Genomic DNA, 19325 nt, shown 5'->3' with positions numbered 1-19325 from the left:
GTGTCATTTCTGTCTGGTGCTCCATTCCTATATCAGCATGAATCACTTCTGACAAGTTTTCCTGACCCCAAGATAAAATGGTGACGGGAGGGACCTCCAGCAGATTGCCATCCTCAACTAAGTTCCGGTGTGCTGTTTGAAGGGGGTGTGTCCCTTCCCTCCAATCAGCTCTTAGAGCTCTCCTCACTGAGCTCTGCAGAATGTAACTTCAGCTCCCCCCCCCCCTTTTTTTTTTTTTTTTTTTTTAAACTCTGACGAGCTTTAAAGTAGCACTATAGGCAAAACTTTTTCTTTAATTTTGGATAGAGTAAGAGAGTGTTATAACCCCTGTAAGGTTTATTTGCAATCTTTGTCCCATTGGGGAGATTACCTTCCCTTTCTGTTCCATAACCAGGGCTTTTTTTCAGCGGGAATGCAGATCCAGCACTGAATGTATGCAATAGCAAAGGGTGTGGGGTGTGCTGCAAGGTCTATTGATGCTGGCTACTGGGTGATCTATTGTCACTGGTGGGGATCTGTTTTTGTGTGAGGGTCCGTTGTTGCTGGTGGGTGGGATAAATTGTTGCTGGGGAGTCTTATGTTGCTGGTAGAGGTCTATTGTTGTTGGCTTCTGCAAGAGCTAATGATGCTGGCTGCTGGGAAAGCCATTGTTGCTTCTGGGGGGGGGAGGGAGTCTAATGTTGCAGGGGTGGATCTTTTGTTGCTGGGTGTGGTATTTTGCTGTGGGTGGGAGGTGGAACCTAGGGACAGTGCTCAGAGATGAATAGGGGGCGGAGCCAAGGGGTGACTCAGAAGGGAGCAGTTCCCTCATCTATTATCTGAGAAAAAAAAAAGCCCCGTCCATAACCAAAGTAATAGGAAATTCTTGGGGACACCAATGTCCCCAAAACTAGTGTCCCCTTTGGAAGAGGTCTCCTCTATTACTTTTCTGGGGACAATCCAAAATGTTTTTTTTTTTTTTTTTTTTTTTCACTTTCAATGATAATGGTAAACAACACAAATAGAGAGGGGGAATCTCCCTAACAGGGACACAGACAGCTATAATAACTGACAGGTGTTATAATCTCTCTCTATTCTATCCAAAACTAAATTATCACTATTGTAGCATTACTCCCTTGGGAGCTGCTGGTTATGGATTCCCAAGGGTTACCCATAGCAACAACTTGACAATAAAGCATGTTCAAAGTATTTGGCTCAGTCAGAAAACAGTCTTGGGGTTTTGGTGCTTTGCAGTTTTATTTGAGAACTTGGATAGGAGAAGGGAATGAGCGGGATACTCCAACTTAAATAACTATGCACAATTTGCTGGGACTGCTACATAACTGAATGCGGCAACACCGCTGCTTCACCTTGACTATGCAGTGAAGAAGTATTTAGATGAACTGTACTGTACTGTAGATCACTCTTCAGGGCCCTACTTGGCACCCCCTTTGTCCCTATTCTTCAGGGTTCTCTACACAGCACCCCTTTTACTATAACTCTCTGTGTGAGCTGGCTCCCTGATCCCCTGACTTCTCTAAAGTGGCCCCCCTTCCTGGGCAGACCCTTAAGCAAATCTCCTGGTACTCACGGACACTGTTTTTCCCAAGAGATTGTCAGCTACACTGGATCCTCTGAAGCTCAGCTCCACACCTGGTAGACTAGGCCAACTGCCTAAGACCACCTTCCTCATACACAGCAGGAGGAGAGACAGCCGTCTGCCTCCTTCTGGGACTCTGCTTCAAGCCAAAGACACCCTGTCCCCCCGGCTTTTATGAGCAATCCCAGGATTCATTGCAAGAATGCCCTCCCACTGGGACTCTCACAAAGTCAATGTGTCACTGGCTGGGTTTCCTCCACTGTCCAACAAGCTCCCTCGTTGGATACAGTGGGGACACTCCCTCAGTGAATCACACCTGGAGACAGGCAACCTAATAGATCAGGCTCCCCTGATAAGCAGGAGTAGTGATGGATGCATTTGCCTAGCACCTACCTAGGAGGGTGCTACACTGTGTATCACCTGAGGCCAGTCAGTTCACTGGGTACATGTGAGGGTTTACAAGCATCTTTAAATTCTCAATCGTGTATACCAACTGTAAAACACAAACTAAATCACAAAACGCAATATAAATATAGTATAAAAATTCAGTGCAAGTCCCGCAACCTAATATTTTCACAGTCCAACTTGTAGATAGTTCTCTGTGTCATTCCAAATCACATCAACACTGGTGCCAATTATGTGCTTCAGAAAGCTGTGCGCCACTTGTGATGCCTCTAAAAGACCCGTAGGGCCCCAATTTTACACTGCATTCACCAGATGCATATGACCTCTGGTATTAGTAAGTTAGATTGTGCTCAGTAATGCCCCGTACACATGTACCGATTGTCGGCCGTAAATATTCGGCCGACGACCGATCGGCCGATTGTAGGCTTGTTAGTATGATGCTTCCGACAGCCGACAGCGCATTTTCGGCCGAACAGAATCTGTCGTGCAAGCATTAAAATTTTTGTTGGCCAACACCAGAACGGCCGATTGTTCGCCAGTCAGTACAGATTTCGGCCGACAGACAGCAGATTTGCAAGACTGGGCATGCTCAGAAAAGAAAAAAGACAAGGAAAGTTAACCATCACATGACATCACTTCTGCAGTCGGCTGTTGTTGACCGACAAAATTCGTGTGCAGTCTTTTGCAGTTTTCAACAGACACGACAGCCCTGGACAAAAGACGGCCGATCGTTCGGCCGACGATCGGTACGTGTGTACGAGGCTTAAGACTCAGGCTCTGATGTACACAGCATTCTTCTCACACTTCTATCCAGCTTCCTTGTGTACCTTTTAATGCCTCCTTAGTATGGCTCAAATCATGTCTACCAAATAAAGGAGAGGGAGGGAGGTCTCACATAGTGAAATGGGGCTTTAATGCATAAACATTTTAAAAAATGCACTTGCATAGGAAACCACATCAATAGCTGCTTAAAAACCAGGAAGTGCCTCTTCCAATATGGCCACCGTGCATTCCAAGTAGCGAATTTGACGTCACTTATTTTGAATTATTATACTATTTGAGACCGCACTGTGCCCTAATCATTGGGGTTTCTTATCACACTTTAGGCTAGATTCAGATCTGTGTGGGTGGTTCCTGCTTTGGGTCTGCCCCTGATCCCGCAACGACAACCACCTGCACAGAAAAACGCATAGGATGCATGTGGGTGCCATCAATCCTAATGGAAAGTGCACCCACACTGGGAACCGCACTGCACTTACTGTGCAATTTCTGCAATGCTGTGGAGACCTTTTCCCTGCATTTCAGAAGACACCGCAGCCCATTTAAGTGAATGTGCTGCTGCAGGGCCAGCCCTACCATGGGTCCTGGTGGGACCATGGGACCCAGGCGGCACTTAGAGAGGGGCGGCCCCGGCTCCGGCCGCCTTTTCTCTTCTTCGGCTATTGTTAAAAAAAAGGTCCGCGGCCGGCCTGACATGCACACTGCGCATGTGCCGCCGCCGCTCGGGAGAGCCCGTAAACGTTATTAGGAGGAGTGGAAGAGGACTCCAGTGGCAGCTTGTGAAGCTCTGGTAAACTCCATGCCCAAGAGGGTTAAGGCAGTGCTGGAAAATAATGGTGGCCACACAAAATATTGACAAGTTGGGTCCAAATTGGACATTTTCACTTAGGGGTGTACTCACTTTTGTTGCCAGCGGTTTAGACATTAATGGCTGCATGTTGTTATTTTGAGAGGACAGAAAATTTACACTGTTATACAAGCTGTACACTCACTACTTTACATTGTAGCAAAGTGTCATTTCTTCAGTGTTGTCACATGAAAAGATATAATAAAATATTTACATAAATGTGAGGGGTGTACTCACTTTTGTGAGATACTGTATATGTTTATTTAGTTTGGATTGGTATCACAGAAAAGCTGAAGAAAACACTTATTATGGTCCAATTGATAAATCCACTTGTGCACTTAAAAGAAGGAAAACCTGAGTTAGTGTTGCTCTCTCTTAGCTGCGTCATGGCAATATACATCCATTCTCCGTAACAAGCTACAATTTATAACTTATCAGGCAGAATTCAGGGGGCTGCTTCAAAGAAGTAAACATTTTAACCTTGTTCTTGTAACCCAAGGGCTGGAGTTGGGCATGAGATGCTGTTAATATTGAAGATCTCTCTAAATGATACTGCCTGTTTCACTTGTCTTTTCATTTTCCCTAAAAGCTTATTCATTTTAGTAGAAGCCGATCAAGAAAAATGCAAAGCAAAAAAGGACATTGAGTGAAAGGCAGGTTATTTGGGGTTCACTGCATACACTATTACAGCTCTATTGTATATTTCTGACTTTTACAGGAAAATGCAATAGTAAGAGGAATGAATAGCCGGGCACATTGCTTGAATTTTAATGCAAACACTTGCTCTGCCCATGTAAGGAAAACTTTAGGATTGCTTTATTGTGTCGTCTCCCTGCCAGTCTGTTCTGCTGGCAAGAATGGTGAAAGGCATCCTTGTGTGAGCTCTCAGTTGCTAGTGGTCTCTGAGTGACCTTAATCATAATGGCATGACACTATTTAAGGCCCATGTTAATTATGTTGTTAATTTCTGCTGATAATGTTATTTAAAAAGGTTTATCTCCATTACCATTTTATTTCACAATATACTTTTTTTAATGTACTGTAGATCTTTGTGGGAATGGTGCTTTGCTACAACTAAGTTGTTGTTTATTCGATAGTACCATTAGGGCCCTTTCACACGGCCGCTCCGCTTGTCCGCAAATCATCCTATTTTTTTGCGGATGATTTGCGGACATAATGTAAGTCAATGGCACTGCGGATGTTAGCGGAATACCATCCGCTGACATCCGATTTTCTTCCTTTCAGTTCTGTTCCATTTTTTGGAACAGAACCCTATTTTTTCATCCGTTCAAAAAATGGAAAGGAAGGAAAATCAGATGTCAGCGGTGTCATCCGCTGACATCCGCAATGCCATATACTTACATTATGTCCGCATATCATCCGCAAACGGATGGGATGATATGCGGGCATACGGAGCGGATGACACAAATGTCATCCGCTCCGTGAAAAAAAAAAAAGTCCCGCAGCGGACAAAAGCAGCGGAGCGGCCGTCTGAAAGAGCCCTTAGGCTTGTGACATCAAATATTACCTTATCCGAAGGGAGTTAATTTACTAACCACTTCAGCTCCGGAAGGTTTTTCCCACCTAATGACCAGGCCATTTTTTGCGATTCGGCACTGCGTTACTTTAACAAAAAATTGCGCGGTTGTGCGACACTGTACCCGAATACAATTGATGTCCATTTTTCCCCACAAATAGCTTTTTTTTGGTGGTATTCGATCACCTCTGCAGTTTTTAGATTTTGCGCTATAAACCAAAAAAGATCGTCCATTTTGAAAAAAAAAAATGCCATATTTTTTACTTTCTGCTATAAAACATTCCCAATAAAATTATTTTTTAAAAATTAAAAATTTTTATCAGTTCAGGCCAATTTGTATTCTGCCACATATTTTTGGTAAAAAAAAATCCCAAAAAGCCTATTTTAATTGGTTTGCGCAAAAGTTATAGCGTTTACAAACTACAGGATAGATTTTTGGACTTTTTATTTATTTTTTTTATTAGTAATGGCAGCGAACTGTGATTTTTAGCGGGACTGCGACATTGCTGTATAAATGACACTGCCAGGGAAGGGGTTAATACTGGGGGTGATCAAAGGGGTTAAATGTATGCCTCTGTGCTTACTGACTGTGTGGTGGGGGGAGTTCTGTGACAGGCATGGCTTCCATCAATGCAGAATGACCACAGTGTGCCCCCATCAATGCGGAGTGACCACAGTGTGCCCCCATCAATGCGGAGTGACCACAGTGTGCCCCCATCAGTGCAGAGTGACCAGTGCACTTACCTGATGCAGCGGTGGCTTCTCCTCAGTCCTCCGCATCTCCCGAGTCCTCCTCCACCTCCTTGGCTAATGGTAATTGTTCGCATTTCGGCCAATCAGGAAACAGGTCTCGGACCTGCTTCCTGATTGGCCAGGAGGAGGATCACTGTGACAATAGTGAATATTCATTCGCTATTGTCACACAATGGATGGGCTCAGGGCGCACTGCTCTGCGCCCCGGGTCCACCCTTTTCTGAAGCCCATTGAACTCCATGCGTCCAGCGCCCCTGCATGTAGATTAGGGGGCCGGACGCATGGATAGGGGGGACGGTGCCCCTGCGCCCCCAATGCATCGGCTGCCACTGATGCTCGCGCTCCGAGCCTGTGAGGGGTGGGGACGTGTATCAGGTGTGCTGATCACTGTTCCTTTTGCTGGAGAGGAAGCTGTACCTGAAAATCTGCTGTGCAAGGATCTCCCTGCTTCTGCTTCATTTAATTAAAAAAGCTACCGGAAGGCCCCAGAAAAAACTGGTGACCAGCCTTTTGCCAGCTGCATGCTTTTTTGTTAACATCATCCAGAGTTAACAAGGTGCACACTTCTGCTACATCTAATATATTGATATATATTGTGATATCAGGGCCAATGCATATAGGTGTTTATAATCATTTGTGTGTTCTCTGTACGTTCTATTGGAGAATAGCGCCAGTGACTATTTAGGAAGTTTATAACACTGGACCATATATAAATCCTATATTTTTAATCTGCAGCTTTTGCTCATGTTCTCCTTTTAAGTGGAGATAACCTGATGTTTGCTTTCACACAGTACCAAAGATGCCTAAAGCCAAACTGAGCTTGATGCAAAAGCAGCTGGACAGGCTTGCAAACAGCATATGCTGTGGAAAAAAGTAAGATTTAGAGCTAGGATTAATGACTGGTGGAGCTGCTTAACTCACCAGCCATTTCCAGTGGGAATATGCTAAGGAGGACAAGACGAGATAGCAGGAAAAGGCCCCTCTGGCATGATAATAATCAGAGATCAGCTTTGCTGATTACTGTCAGAGTGTGAAGAGGAACACAGGGTCAGTGTCTCCTCCTCAGAGACACCGAGGGACAGAGGTGAAGTTATCTGAAAAGAGGGACACTAATGGCTAGTTTACGTCTGCCGAAAAATCTGAAGATTTTTTATTTTTTTTTTCCTGTTTAGATGAAATTAAAAAAAAAACATCATTCTTATTTAATCAACAGTAAATGGATTCCAGTCTTGTTGTTTGACTTGCTGGTTATGTCTTTTATTTGGGTTTTTACAGCCACTATATTACCTTTTATCCCTAGAGAGATCGGCGTTTTACAGATCTGCGAGGAAGCTGTGTAATTGCACTTCTGCCGTTCCATGGACAGCTTTCACAGGTCATTCCGCAGCTTTCATTCTGCAGCACCTTGGACAGTTCCTGAGAGTTTGGATTTCCTAACCTTTATGTCCATGAGCAGAGCAATGAGCTGAGCTTCTATTAAGCTCTATAATCAGGAGTGCTCAGCAGTCTGTTTAAACTTCTAAATGTTGGCATGCTATTGTTTTTTTCTTCTCTCTTGCGCATTGAAGATCTTGCATATATTACTTTTTGCTAACATATCAAATCATTATAACCATAGTAGCAGGATGCCTTTGTGGCCTTATGCTGTGTATACTGCTATATACCCTTTCTAGCAAACTTTGCAATGAAAAACAGGGAGATATACCTGTGCTCCAATCCTATTAGCTTGGGGTGTGACTAAATGTTAACACTAGAAACTCTGGTAACCCTCTGCATACTGCTATATACCCTATCTAGCAAACTATGCAATGAAAAACAGGGACTCTTAAGCCCCGTACACACGTACCGATCGTCGTCATACAAACGTTCGTCTTTTGTCCCCGGGATGTCGATGTCTGTTGAAAAGTGCAAAGACTGCCCAAGAATTTTGTCCGCCGACTACAGCCGACTGCAGAAGTGATGTCATGTGATGGTTAACTTTCCCTGTGTTTTTTCTTTTCTGAGCATGCCCAGTCTTGCAAATCTGTGGTCTGTCGGCAGAATTCTGTACTGACTGGCGAACAATCGTCCGTTCTGGTGTCGGCATACAAAAATTTTTATGTTTGCAAGAAAGACTCTTGTCCGCAGAATGTGCGCAGACAGCTGTCGGAGGCACCATACTAAAAAGCGTACAATCGGCAGATCTTTCGTCCGCCGACGTTTGTATGCCGTGTACGGGCCTTTAGTTCACACACATTGCAATACATGTTTAAGCTGGCCTACTGCATCAATGTAATTCCTCTTATGGCCAGTCCTACTCTGCTTTGCCAATGCAAATGCTGCGGTGGACACCATGCCAACATGGGGCAAACAGACACAAAATGGGGGAGAGCTACTAGGTCAGGCATTGTCACAGAAACAAAATATACTTGTGCTCCAATCCCAATAGCTTGTACATGCATATAACCTACACTATAATCCCAATAGCTTGTACATGCATATAACCTACACTATATTGTCAAAAGTATTGGGCCGCCTCCCTTTACACGCACATGAACTTTAATGGCATCCCAGTCTTAGTCCATAGGATTTATTATTGAGTTGGCCCACCCTTTGCAGCTATAACAGCTTCAACTCTTCTGGGAAGGCTGTCCACAAGGTTTAGGAGTGTGTCTATGGGAATGTTTGACCATTCTTCCTGAAACACATTTGTGAGGTCAGGCACTGTTGTTTGATAAGAGGGACTGGCTTACAGTCTCCGCTTGAATTCATCCCAAAGGTGTTCTATTATGTTGAGGTCAGGACTCTGTGCAGGCCAGTTAAGTTCCTCCATCCCAAACTCACTCATCCATGTCTTTATGGACCTTGCTTTGTGCACTGGGCAAAATCATTTGGTGGAGGGGGGATTATGGCGTGGGGTTGTTTTTCAGGGGTTTGGCTTGGCCCCTTAGTTCCAGTAAAGAGAACTCTTAAGGTGTCAGCATACCAAGACATTTTGGACAATTTCATACTCCCAACTTTGTGGGAACAGTTTGGGGATGGCCCCTTCCTGTTCCAAGATGACTGCACACCAGTGCACAAAGCAAGGTCTATAATGACATGGATGAGCAAGTTTGGGGTAGAGGAACTTGACTGGCCTGCACAGAGTCCTGACTTCAACCCGGTAGAACACCTTTTGGGATGAATTAGAATAGAGACTGCAAGCAAAGCCTTCTCGTTCAACATCAGTCCCTGACCTCACAAATGCGCTTCTTGAAGAATGGTCAAACATTCCCATAGACACACTCCTAAACCTTGTGGACAGCCTTCCCAGAAGATTTAAAGCTGTTATGGCTGCAAAGGGTGGGCCAACTCAATATTGAACCCTATAGACTTAGACTTAAGCTGGATACACACTATACAATTTTCTTTAGATTTTTTTTTCCTTTAGATTAACCAAAAAACATATATTATAGGTCAAATCTAAACCCTTTCAATTTGTATTTAATCAGGCAAGCCCTTGTACTACATAGTTAAAGGTAAATCTAAAGGAGATCCTACAACAAAAGTTGTATAGTGTGTATCTAGCTTAAGACTGGGATGCTATTAAAGTTCATGTGCGTGTAAAGGCAGGCGTCCCAATACTTTTGACAATATAGTGTATCAGGTGCTAAAGTGGGTGTGACCACATGTTAACCCTAGAAACTCTGGATAACCCTCTGCACTCTGCTATATGCCCTTTCTAGCAAACTTTTCAATGAAAAACAGGGATTTTTAGTTCACACATATTAAAATAAATGTTTAAACTGGCCAACTTGCCAACAAGGATTTGAGCATAGGTATATCTTCTTTCTGTTACAACCCAGGTGCAGTCCAGAACCTAATGTCTTTCCCCACTTTTGTGTCTGTTTGCCCCATGTTGGCATTGTGTCCATCGTAGCATTGGTAAAGCAGAGTGGGACTGGCCATAAGAGGGATTACTAACAGCTGGCCAGCTTAATCATGTATTGGAATATGTTTGAAATAAAAATCCCTGTTTATCATTGCATAGTTTGCTAGAAAGGGTATATAGCAGTGTTCAGAGGGTTATCCAGAGTTTCTAATGTTAAAGGAATACTACAGGCAAGCACAGTAAAAATCATTATTGACATGTAAGGAGCTTTTTTAATCAATCTGTATTGTGCAAATAAATTAAAAGGCTCTCTTTTGTACCTTCTATTTGTTTAAAAGTGCTCCGGTCACGTGATTTTATTTCCTTAGCTCCCTCGGTCTTTTACAGCAGCTGGGGGTGCCATTACTCCCCAGCTGCTGGGCGTGTTCTAACATGAATAATTCATTTTAGGAAGTGACATTGTCGTTTGTAAGAAGTGTGTGTGTCTCTGTGTGTGCCATGTGCTGCTTTAGCCACATGCAGTGAGCATAACATATTTACCATGCCTGCTTGTTTTCTCGCGGTCTCTCGCTCGCTGTCTCTCGCTCGCTCTCTCGCTGTCTCTCGCTCGCTCTCTCGCTGTCTCTCGCTCGCTCTCTCGCTGTCTCTCGCTCGCTCTCTCGCTGTCTCTCGCTCGCTCTCTCGCTGTCTCTCGCTCGCTCTCTCGCTGTCTCTCGCTCGCTCTCTCGCTGTCTCTCTCGCTCTCTCGCTGTCTCTCGCTCTCACTCTCAGGAAGCTGTTAGCCAAAACGAGGCTTGAAGACAGAAGGATATCCTTCTCTGTCTGACTAAGGAGAGGAGGGATGGGTTGGGGCTGGGCAGGACCGGGGCATTTGTAATGAATAGTAGGCATGCCTGGGCAAGAGAAAAGGACAACGTTTTCAGGAAGTAACAGGGCACCATGTAAATTTCAGATAACTGGAAATAAGAGTTGTCAGTGAAGAACAGGAAGAAGCTGGTTGTCCAGCTTAGATTAGACTTTCTAAGCTCCACAAGCAGCTAGCCAAAAAAAATGTTAAATAAAAAGATATTTAACCTACCATTAATAGGAAAAAAATAATTTTTGACTGGAATTCCCCTGTAACATGTGGTGACAACCTTTTAGCACCTGATAAATGATATACATGTACAAGGCATTGGGATTTGAGTGCAGGTATATCTTGTATCTTTTTCTTATTTTGCACATGGTTGCACGGATCCAACTTTTAGCAAAATAATTCTAATACATTTTTTGGGCATTTGGGATTAGATTTTGTTAGATTATAGCAGTTAGTGAAACTTTAGTACTGATGAATGTAAAAGCACATTATATCTAAGCCAACTTGTAAAATGTAATGTTTCTATTGGATTGTAAGCTCCCAGGCCCTCCTAAGCCTCTTGTATTAAATTGTATTGTTGCTGTATTGTCTCCCTTTATATTGTAAAGCACTACGGAGACTGTTAGCACTATATAAATCCTGTTTATTAATAATAGAAAAAAACTTCATGCATGTTACATTGGCATGGTAAATTCAGGTTGAGTTGTTCTAGTTGGGTTGAGGTTTTGGCTTAGGGTTAGGAGACAGAGTTTGAGATTTAGGTTTTAGAGCTTGAATTGAGGGTAAATGCTAGGTTTAGGGGTTAACTTGTTGCTCAGCATCATTTTGTGGGTTAAGGATACTTTGTTTACTTTAGATTTTTTGGAGTGATAAATTATTAGTTTGGATTTCTGGTGTAACGAAAAAAAAAAAAGCCAAAAATCAGAATAGTAAAATATGTGAACGTTTAAAGTGTTCAGTACCTTTCCATGTAGACTATTATGTAGCACTGTTTATCTGTCTTGTAAATATTATAGATTTACTGTATGTAATGGCGAGCATTTATTTGGAAATAATTTAAATATCCTTTTTTTCTGCATGCATACTGTTACGAATCAAGCAAAATCTAGAGATTACTACCAAGCCTTCTATGGCTAATCCTAAACACATGTAAACTGTGGATCACAAACCTCTCAGCACTTAGCTTCCTAAGCAGCTTTGGAGAAGCATTTTAGCGGTTATCTTTCTAGATTAGACTTCTAGTTAGTCCTTAAAATCAGTTACTAAAGTATAGTTTGCTGGAATGTTTTGACAACCACATTTTATAATAGAATAGCAAGCACCCACATGCCATAGCCAGAGAAATGTCTGTTCAGTACCCCGCTGAGGCATCTTTGGCCATGATGAAAAATGCCACAACTTTGGGTTGGTGCAGTGGTAGAAAAACATTTGAGTGTCCAAGTGCGGAGCAACAGAAATATATTGTGAAGTTTGGCAATGCAGAACAGGCCCGGAGGCAAGGCAACCCCATCAGTTGCACTCACAGCGTGAAACAGTGATGTGTCTGTTGAAGTAGGCCTCAGTTGTGCCAACGGCGTCTGTCTCGAGGGGTGGAATGTGGCCTGGCCGGTCCATGCCCAAGTAGGGAGGCTTCCAGATAGGATGGCATGTCCCTGCACTTCCCTACTCTCCCTGATGCTAAGCACTTTTCGTGTCAGATGGGTGACACCATGGCCCTACCATGGGTCCATTGGACTCAGGCGGAAATTTAAGCAGGGTATATCTCTATGTCCCACTGCCTCCACCTCCTATGTCCCGCGGCTTCCACCTCCTATGTGCCATTGCCTCCACCTCCTATATCCTGCGGCCTCCACCTCCTATGTCATTCCCTTTTCCCATGGGAAATGCAGTATGAATCCAGCCCAAGCATATGTCTGTCATGGATGGACAGTTTCCCCTCGACTTCTCCTCCTGTGTACGTTGCTGCCAGGGAGCGGCCAAGCAGGTCCAGCAGCAATGGTTTGGAGATATGTGGGGTGGGCATGGCTTGGGGGGCAGAACCAGACTGGCACATGGGTTAGAGCAGGGTTTCTCAACTCCGGTCCTCAGGGCACACTAACAGGCCAGTTTTTAAGTATTACCTTTGGGGAGATGCAGACTAGAATACTGCAATCACTGAGCAGCAAATGATATCACCTGTGATGTATTTGTTTTCTTGCAAACCTGGCCTGTTAGTGTGCCCTGAGGATTGGAGTTGAGAAACACTGGGTTAGAGTGGAGAAGATTTCCCAGCAGGAAGGTGCACAACATCCTCATCACAGTCAGACACACAGCATAGCAGTACCCACTCATCACAGACAGTGCTGCAAGACTAAAAAGGCTCAGACACCACTTTGCCGGCTGGTGAGTGCAATCACTGTGCCATCTGAGCCTAGTCAGTGCAATCACTGTGCCATCTGAGCCTAGTCAGTGCAATCACAGTGCCATCAGTGCCTCATCAGTGCAATCACAGTGCCCCATTAGTGCAACCACCTTGCCATTAGCACAATCAGAGTGCCCTATCAGTGCAATAAGTGCCATCAGCGCCCCATCAGTTCAAGCACCATGCCATCAGAGCCATCACAGTGCCCCATCAGTACAATCACAGTGCTCCATTAGTGCAATCAGTGTGCCATCACAGTGCCCCATCAGTGTCATCAGTGCCATCACAGTGCCCCATTAGTGCCCCTTCAGTGCAATCACAGTGTCCCTTTAGTGTCAATACAGTGCCATCAGTGCAATCACAGTGCCCCATCAGTGGCATCACAGTGCCCCATCAGTGCCATCACCAATAAATCTGACTTCCTGATGAATGTAATTTTAGTTTTAATTATTATGAAAGAAAATAATGGATGTGGGGGCCTTTTGGTGGGCGTGATTTTTTTTTTTGGGGGGGTGGGGGCAGCATTTCATTCTTGGACCCAGGCAGCACAGTGTCTTGGGCCAGCCCTGGCCACATGCAAAATGCACACCAAGCCTAAGACCCAGGGTCTTAGACTCTGCCTAACTCAAGATGGTCATCTAAATTCACATGGGGTGCCTGCATCCAACTGGATATCTACCCCCTGTGACCCAGGAAACCATAGAGGAACGAAGTTCTTCCTCTCCTTCTGCAATGCCGCTAAGGTTGAGTGCCACCTGCAGTGAAGAATGTAGACTGTACCTTCCTACAAATTACTCTACAAGAGTCTGTAGAGTGCAAGTGTTAAAGGTGACCTACATTCGTGAGTCATGCAAATGCCCAAGTCCAGTATTTACCAGGATACCCCAACCATGGAATGTAAAATAGTGTTTTGTGTGAATGTTCATTCACCAAGTGCTCCTTCCTACACTGAGCATGCTTGTGGTGATGTGCTTTGTTTTGCACATTTTTCAAGCAAGAATGGAATGGGACTTTTATAGGTGCCAGGTAAGTCCACCAAAAAGGTAAAATTTAAAACATGTACGTAAGTTTTATTTATACAAGCTTTAAAATTCCATAAACACATACAAGTACATATAAGTTGATGAGCAACAGATGGTGTTACATTGTACTGGATTCCAACTGCACTTATGTCTTCGACATGTTTCACTATGTTGGCTTCTTCAGGAAGTATTAAAGTGCAGCAGTATGGCTTCTTCAGGAAGTATTAAAGTGCAGCAGTATGGCTTCTTCAGGAAGTATTAAAGTGCAGCAGTATGGCTTCTTCAGGAAGTATTAAAGTGCAGCAGTATGGCTTCTTCAGGAAGTATTAAAGTGCAACAGTATGGCTTCTTCAGGAAGTATTAAAGTGCAACAGTACAACGAATAAAGAAAGTAAGAATAAGGCCATACAAAAAAGAAAAAAAAAAACTATAGTCTTAGGCTGCAATAGCAAATATCTTAGAGACGGCCTTCAAGACTACTAAGTCCGCATGTGGGCTCAGAATAGGCTTCTCTTTAATTTTTGTTATTAAGAATAACTGAGGACTTCCACATCACACACTAAATTGGCCTTGCTGCCCACTACAATTCAGGGAAGACCAGTACTGAAAAACAAGCATAAGAAGAAGGCGCACTGACCACGCGCATTGTGCATTACCTTAAGACTTTTTAGAAAGTAAATTAAAAAAATGCCAATATACTCACAAAAATACACAATAAATTGGATATAACCAATCAAGCTGTAAGGAACATGTTCCTCCACAAGTGTGCCGTTCAGACATTTGGCATTTTTGTAGTTTACTCAATAAAAAGTCCAGTGCGCCTTCTTATGCTTTTTAGTAAATGCTGCAACATGCCTTTTCGGCATTGAACTTTTTGGTCACTCTTCCTGTTGGTAACCTGTTTACATGCAAAGCAAGTGTAGAAATGGTTGTTAAATGTCTCCCTTATTGTATTTCTGCATTTGTGAATTTCAAGGGTGAGCAAACTTGTGATGTCTTGGCAGTGTGTGTGTCCCCCTACAACTTGTCTAATGACATAAATCTATATGAACTGGGTGAATGTGCATATGATATAACAGTATTTATATACATAGAGATTTTATATACAGCATGTGGCATTTTATGAAATCGAACTCACACACCGTGAAACAAATTAGTGAATGACTGAACGGTTTTTATTTTCTTAGGTTACTGTTGCTTGTCATCGTGGCTGAGAGCTTTCAAATTCCCAAGAGCTTGGAGAGCTTTTGTCCTTTTCCATCAAGGACAGCTTGACCTTTTAGTGTCTGTCAGGGCTGTGGTAAAATGTGCCATTTTGTTAGCTGACAAACAAAGTTGCAGAAGGAAAATCATCAAGAGTGAATGATGGTGTAGTTGGTTTTCTTTTTACGGTGTCTCTGATATTGGCTAAACCCTAGATATTAAAAACAAATACAGTTGTGCATTTTGAGTCCAAAATGGTAGAACCTTTCGATGTCAAATTTTCAGTGGATAACTAGTAAATAGTAATGCATTTCTGTTCATGGATAATATCATAAGGACAATGGTCTTTAGTATAATTGTCTGTTTGTGACCAGACCAACGATTAGGTAAGCTAAAGTTATCCATACACCTGCATGTACGGCTGGTAAATCCTAACCCGGGAGTGATTTACCTCACAGATTATTTATCTCCCTGGATATGAAAGGATAAGTTTTGCATCTATGCCAAATATCTAAAACCATAGCAGTGGTTGTACAAGGACTTCTTCCTTTACCTGCTGATGTTTCTACAGAAGCCTTTCTCAATCTTTTCTTTAACATAGAGGAGCTCTTAAAATTTTAGGTCTCAGGGAACCCTTTCAAAACCAAATCATTGGGAGTCAGTGGTAAAAATGCCTCCCACGTTAGTAGCCAGTGAAAGAACCCCCCCTTACAATGGTGGTCAGAATGCCATCCCTACAGACAGATGGATAAAAATTATTGTTGGTGTTCTGAAGCTGGTTTTGCCAAGTTGCATTGGCCCAGAAATATGTAGGCACCATCAGACGGGAAGGCAATCAGCCACAGCTTGAAGTGGAACTTCTCTCCCAATCAACATTGATTATTTGTAATCCTCCTGCTGCTAGCATTCATAAATAGGAAAGTATATCATATTTACTTGTTTTTTTTTTTTTACGTTTCTTCAAAGGCAAATTATATCCTACATCCCAGGAGTCTTCAGTAGGGGAGGAGGGGTTTTCTCTGCCAAGCACACCCTCCTACATGCTTGCTTGAGTTAAGGGAAAACTGATTCCAGGAAGTAAATTATTCATAAATCAATTGCCCTTAGTCAAGATGGCCACGGCCAGAAATGCTAGGGGGAAATACAAGCATAGAGACATGTATAGATGGGGGAGTTTTCTGTGAATATTAAAAATAAATTCAACAGTATTTTTGATTTGCTGTGCTCACATGCAGTGAAGGTCCACTTTAATGAACCCCTGGCCAATTCTGGAGGCAGGGGAGGACTGGGCCAGGGGGCAGGGGGGCAATTGATGGGGGCTGCTCTGATGCCCCATTAATAGGCTGAACCATTTCTGCCACAGACATGCCTAAAGGATTCCTGGTAAAGAGAAGTAAAAAGTCTCCACCGCTGACCTACTGAGTGTGGGATAGAGACAAGGACAGAATGTATCCCCCCCCCCCCCAGCATGGATGGTGTAAACTGTGTCTGAACAGAGGCCTGTTCCACGCACCACTAGAGACTCTCCTACCCCAGCCAGCCCAGATCCAGCTGCCCGAGCTGTCCCAGCTCCCCCAAACGCCCCCAGCTTGCCAGGTCAGGAACCCAGAGTCGGCCGGTGAGTAGAGATTACCTGGAGCGGAGCTTCAGCCTGGAATGAGGGTCAGGAGGAGGCCAGGAAGAGGGATAGTAGGAGCTGGGCCGATTCACTGCACCATGGGCTTCTGGTTTGTACTTGCCCCCTGGGCTGAAGGTTGCCAGTCAGCCCCTGTCTGGAGGAAACCTAGGGCTCCATTGAACGCTCAATGAGAATGGCTGGTCTATGGTATGCCCACATATTCCATTCTGGCCCTATAAAACACATATAAACAACTCTGTGTTGACTATTGACCATGGCTTGGTTCTTAAGTTTCTCTAAATCTCACAAGAAGGCATATCTTATGAAATTATGGAATCTGCCACCTTTCCAGGATATTGCTAGAAGGCCTGTAAAGTCCCCCAATGCCATAGGTGGAAGCTGCGGGTGTAGGATGAATTTCTTTTTTTTAAATTTTTCTCTTAATACATATTTTTTGTATACTGTATTTTTGAATGGGGAAGCCTGAAAAAAAAAACAAGCAAACCTTGCATTGCTTCAAAGTCACAAAGCTAATGATGTTTAATTATTTTAATATCTGATAAATATCATATTGTACCCAGCTTACTGCTCACTTATTTCATTTCTAGTCATTAAAAGAAACCTACAGTATATACTGTATAATTTAAGAGATTTTCCACAGTATCAATTTCAGTGTGAATAAAATGTAATGGAGCAACATTTCATGGATCATAAGCGATCTATACCGCCACTTCCAATGCCGGTTGACCCGCAACACAGAGATTGAGTCATTAAATGTGCATGCTTTAGCATCTTGATTTATAGTAGACGTTGTAGATAGAACTTGCATGGTTTTACCATCATAAAAAGTTGAGTCCACACCCTAAAGTGCCTGAAAGACCTTGTTATGGATGATTATTTGTAGGGATGCGTATAAGCAACATTTATTCACTTCTATTTATGGCATTTAAAAGGAAACCTGTTTAAAAATGTAATATTTTATTGTATAATACATCTAAAAACATGAGAAAAATAAAAAAAAAGAGACAAAACCTACAATAGTCATATCCCATATAAGGGAAATATAAACTACAAAATTACTAAAAAATAGTTAAATTGGTGGTAATACAATCACAATAATATGCCAATAGTGTTAATACTTCACATCAGGGCGATCATGACCACAGGTGACAGGAGATGGTACTGTCTTATATGGGATATGACTATTGTATGTTTTGTCTCTCTTTTTTTTTTAATTTTTTCATGTTTTTAGATGTATTATACAATAAAATATGTGATTTTTATAATACCCTGTGCCTGCAAAGTCCATGTTTCTCTCCTTACAATTTTTGATCTAATTTAGGATGTGGCACTTACTACCTTACCCATACGCCCAGTACACCGCTATCTGGGAGCGTATTTTCCAATTTCTCATGAGCCATTAAGTTGACATTTCCCTATTTCCATTCCTGCTCTTTAAAGTGTAACTCTACTTTTGTTGAGATAAACATTCCCCTCTGGGTGATCTCTGTACATTCCAAGGATTGTAACAAACTTTGTTGCAGATTCCTATCTTTTGTTATTCAGAAGAAATCATTGTTTGTTCCTCTGTGCTGAGTGAGTCAAATGGGAGTGGTTTCATAATTATCTATCAGCTGTGGCAGCTGCAGGGCTCTGATGAAATCTGCTGGGCCTGCATCCCTTTAGACATGTTCCTATTGGGAGTATCTCACCAAAAATGACATTTTTGTTGCAGGGGATGCCAGAAATCTGACTTGTATCTTAGTGCAGACTTCTCGGAAAATTGGTGAGCCAATCACACAAGCAGGAAATTATGTTTCTGGGGGTGTGGTCAGTATACATTCTGTGTACAGAACAGCTCCAGGCGGCCATATTGCATTGCATTTCCAGAAAACTACAACAGCTGCACATTGAAAAGGAAAGTTCATTTTGAATAACATTCAATTACAATATGATTTGTGTCGCAATTGTATACTCTATATTATTTTTTTGTTTATTTGCTATTTTTTTTCCCCACAAAAGTGGAGCTACCCTTTAACCACTTCAATACCAGGCACTTTCACCCCCTTCTTGTCCAGACCAATTTTCAGCTCTCAGTTCTGTCGCACTTTGAAGGACAATTGTGCAGTCATGCAACACTGTACCCAAACTAAATTTGTGTCCTTTTTTATTTTTTTCACCACTGGGTTTTCTTTTTTTTGCTAAACAAATGGAAAAAATCAGGACATTTTGAAAAAATAGTTTTTCTTATGCATGCCATACATGGGTCGAATTCCAAACAAATTTTCTTTTGAAAATCATAAGTTTCTTGGGCTTTGTGATCGGATGGTGCCACCATTGAGTTTGAAATTTGACCAACCAAGCTTTCAATTTTACCTCCTGAATTTACGTGGCCGGGAATTATTTTCTTTCAGGGAATTTTCTTTTCTTGTGCTCATGCGCATTTCCTTTATTAAACGATTCTCCCATTATTG

Source organism: Pelophylax lessonae (genome assembly GCF_965119305.1).
Source record: "Pelophylax lessonae genome assembly, chromosome: 12".
Lineage (NCBI taxonomy): Eukaryota > Metazoa > Chordata > Amphibia > Anura > Ranidae > Pelophylax > Pelophylax lessonae.
Note: the sequence above shows the minus strand (reverse complement) of the source record.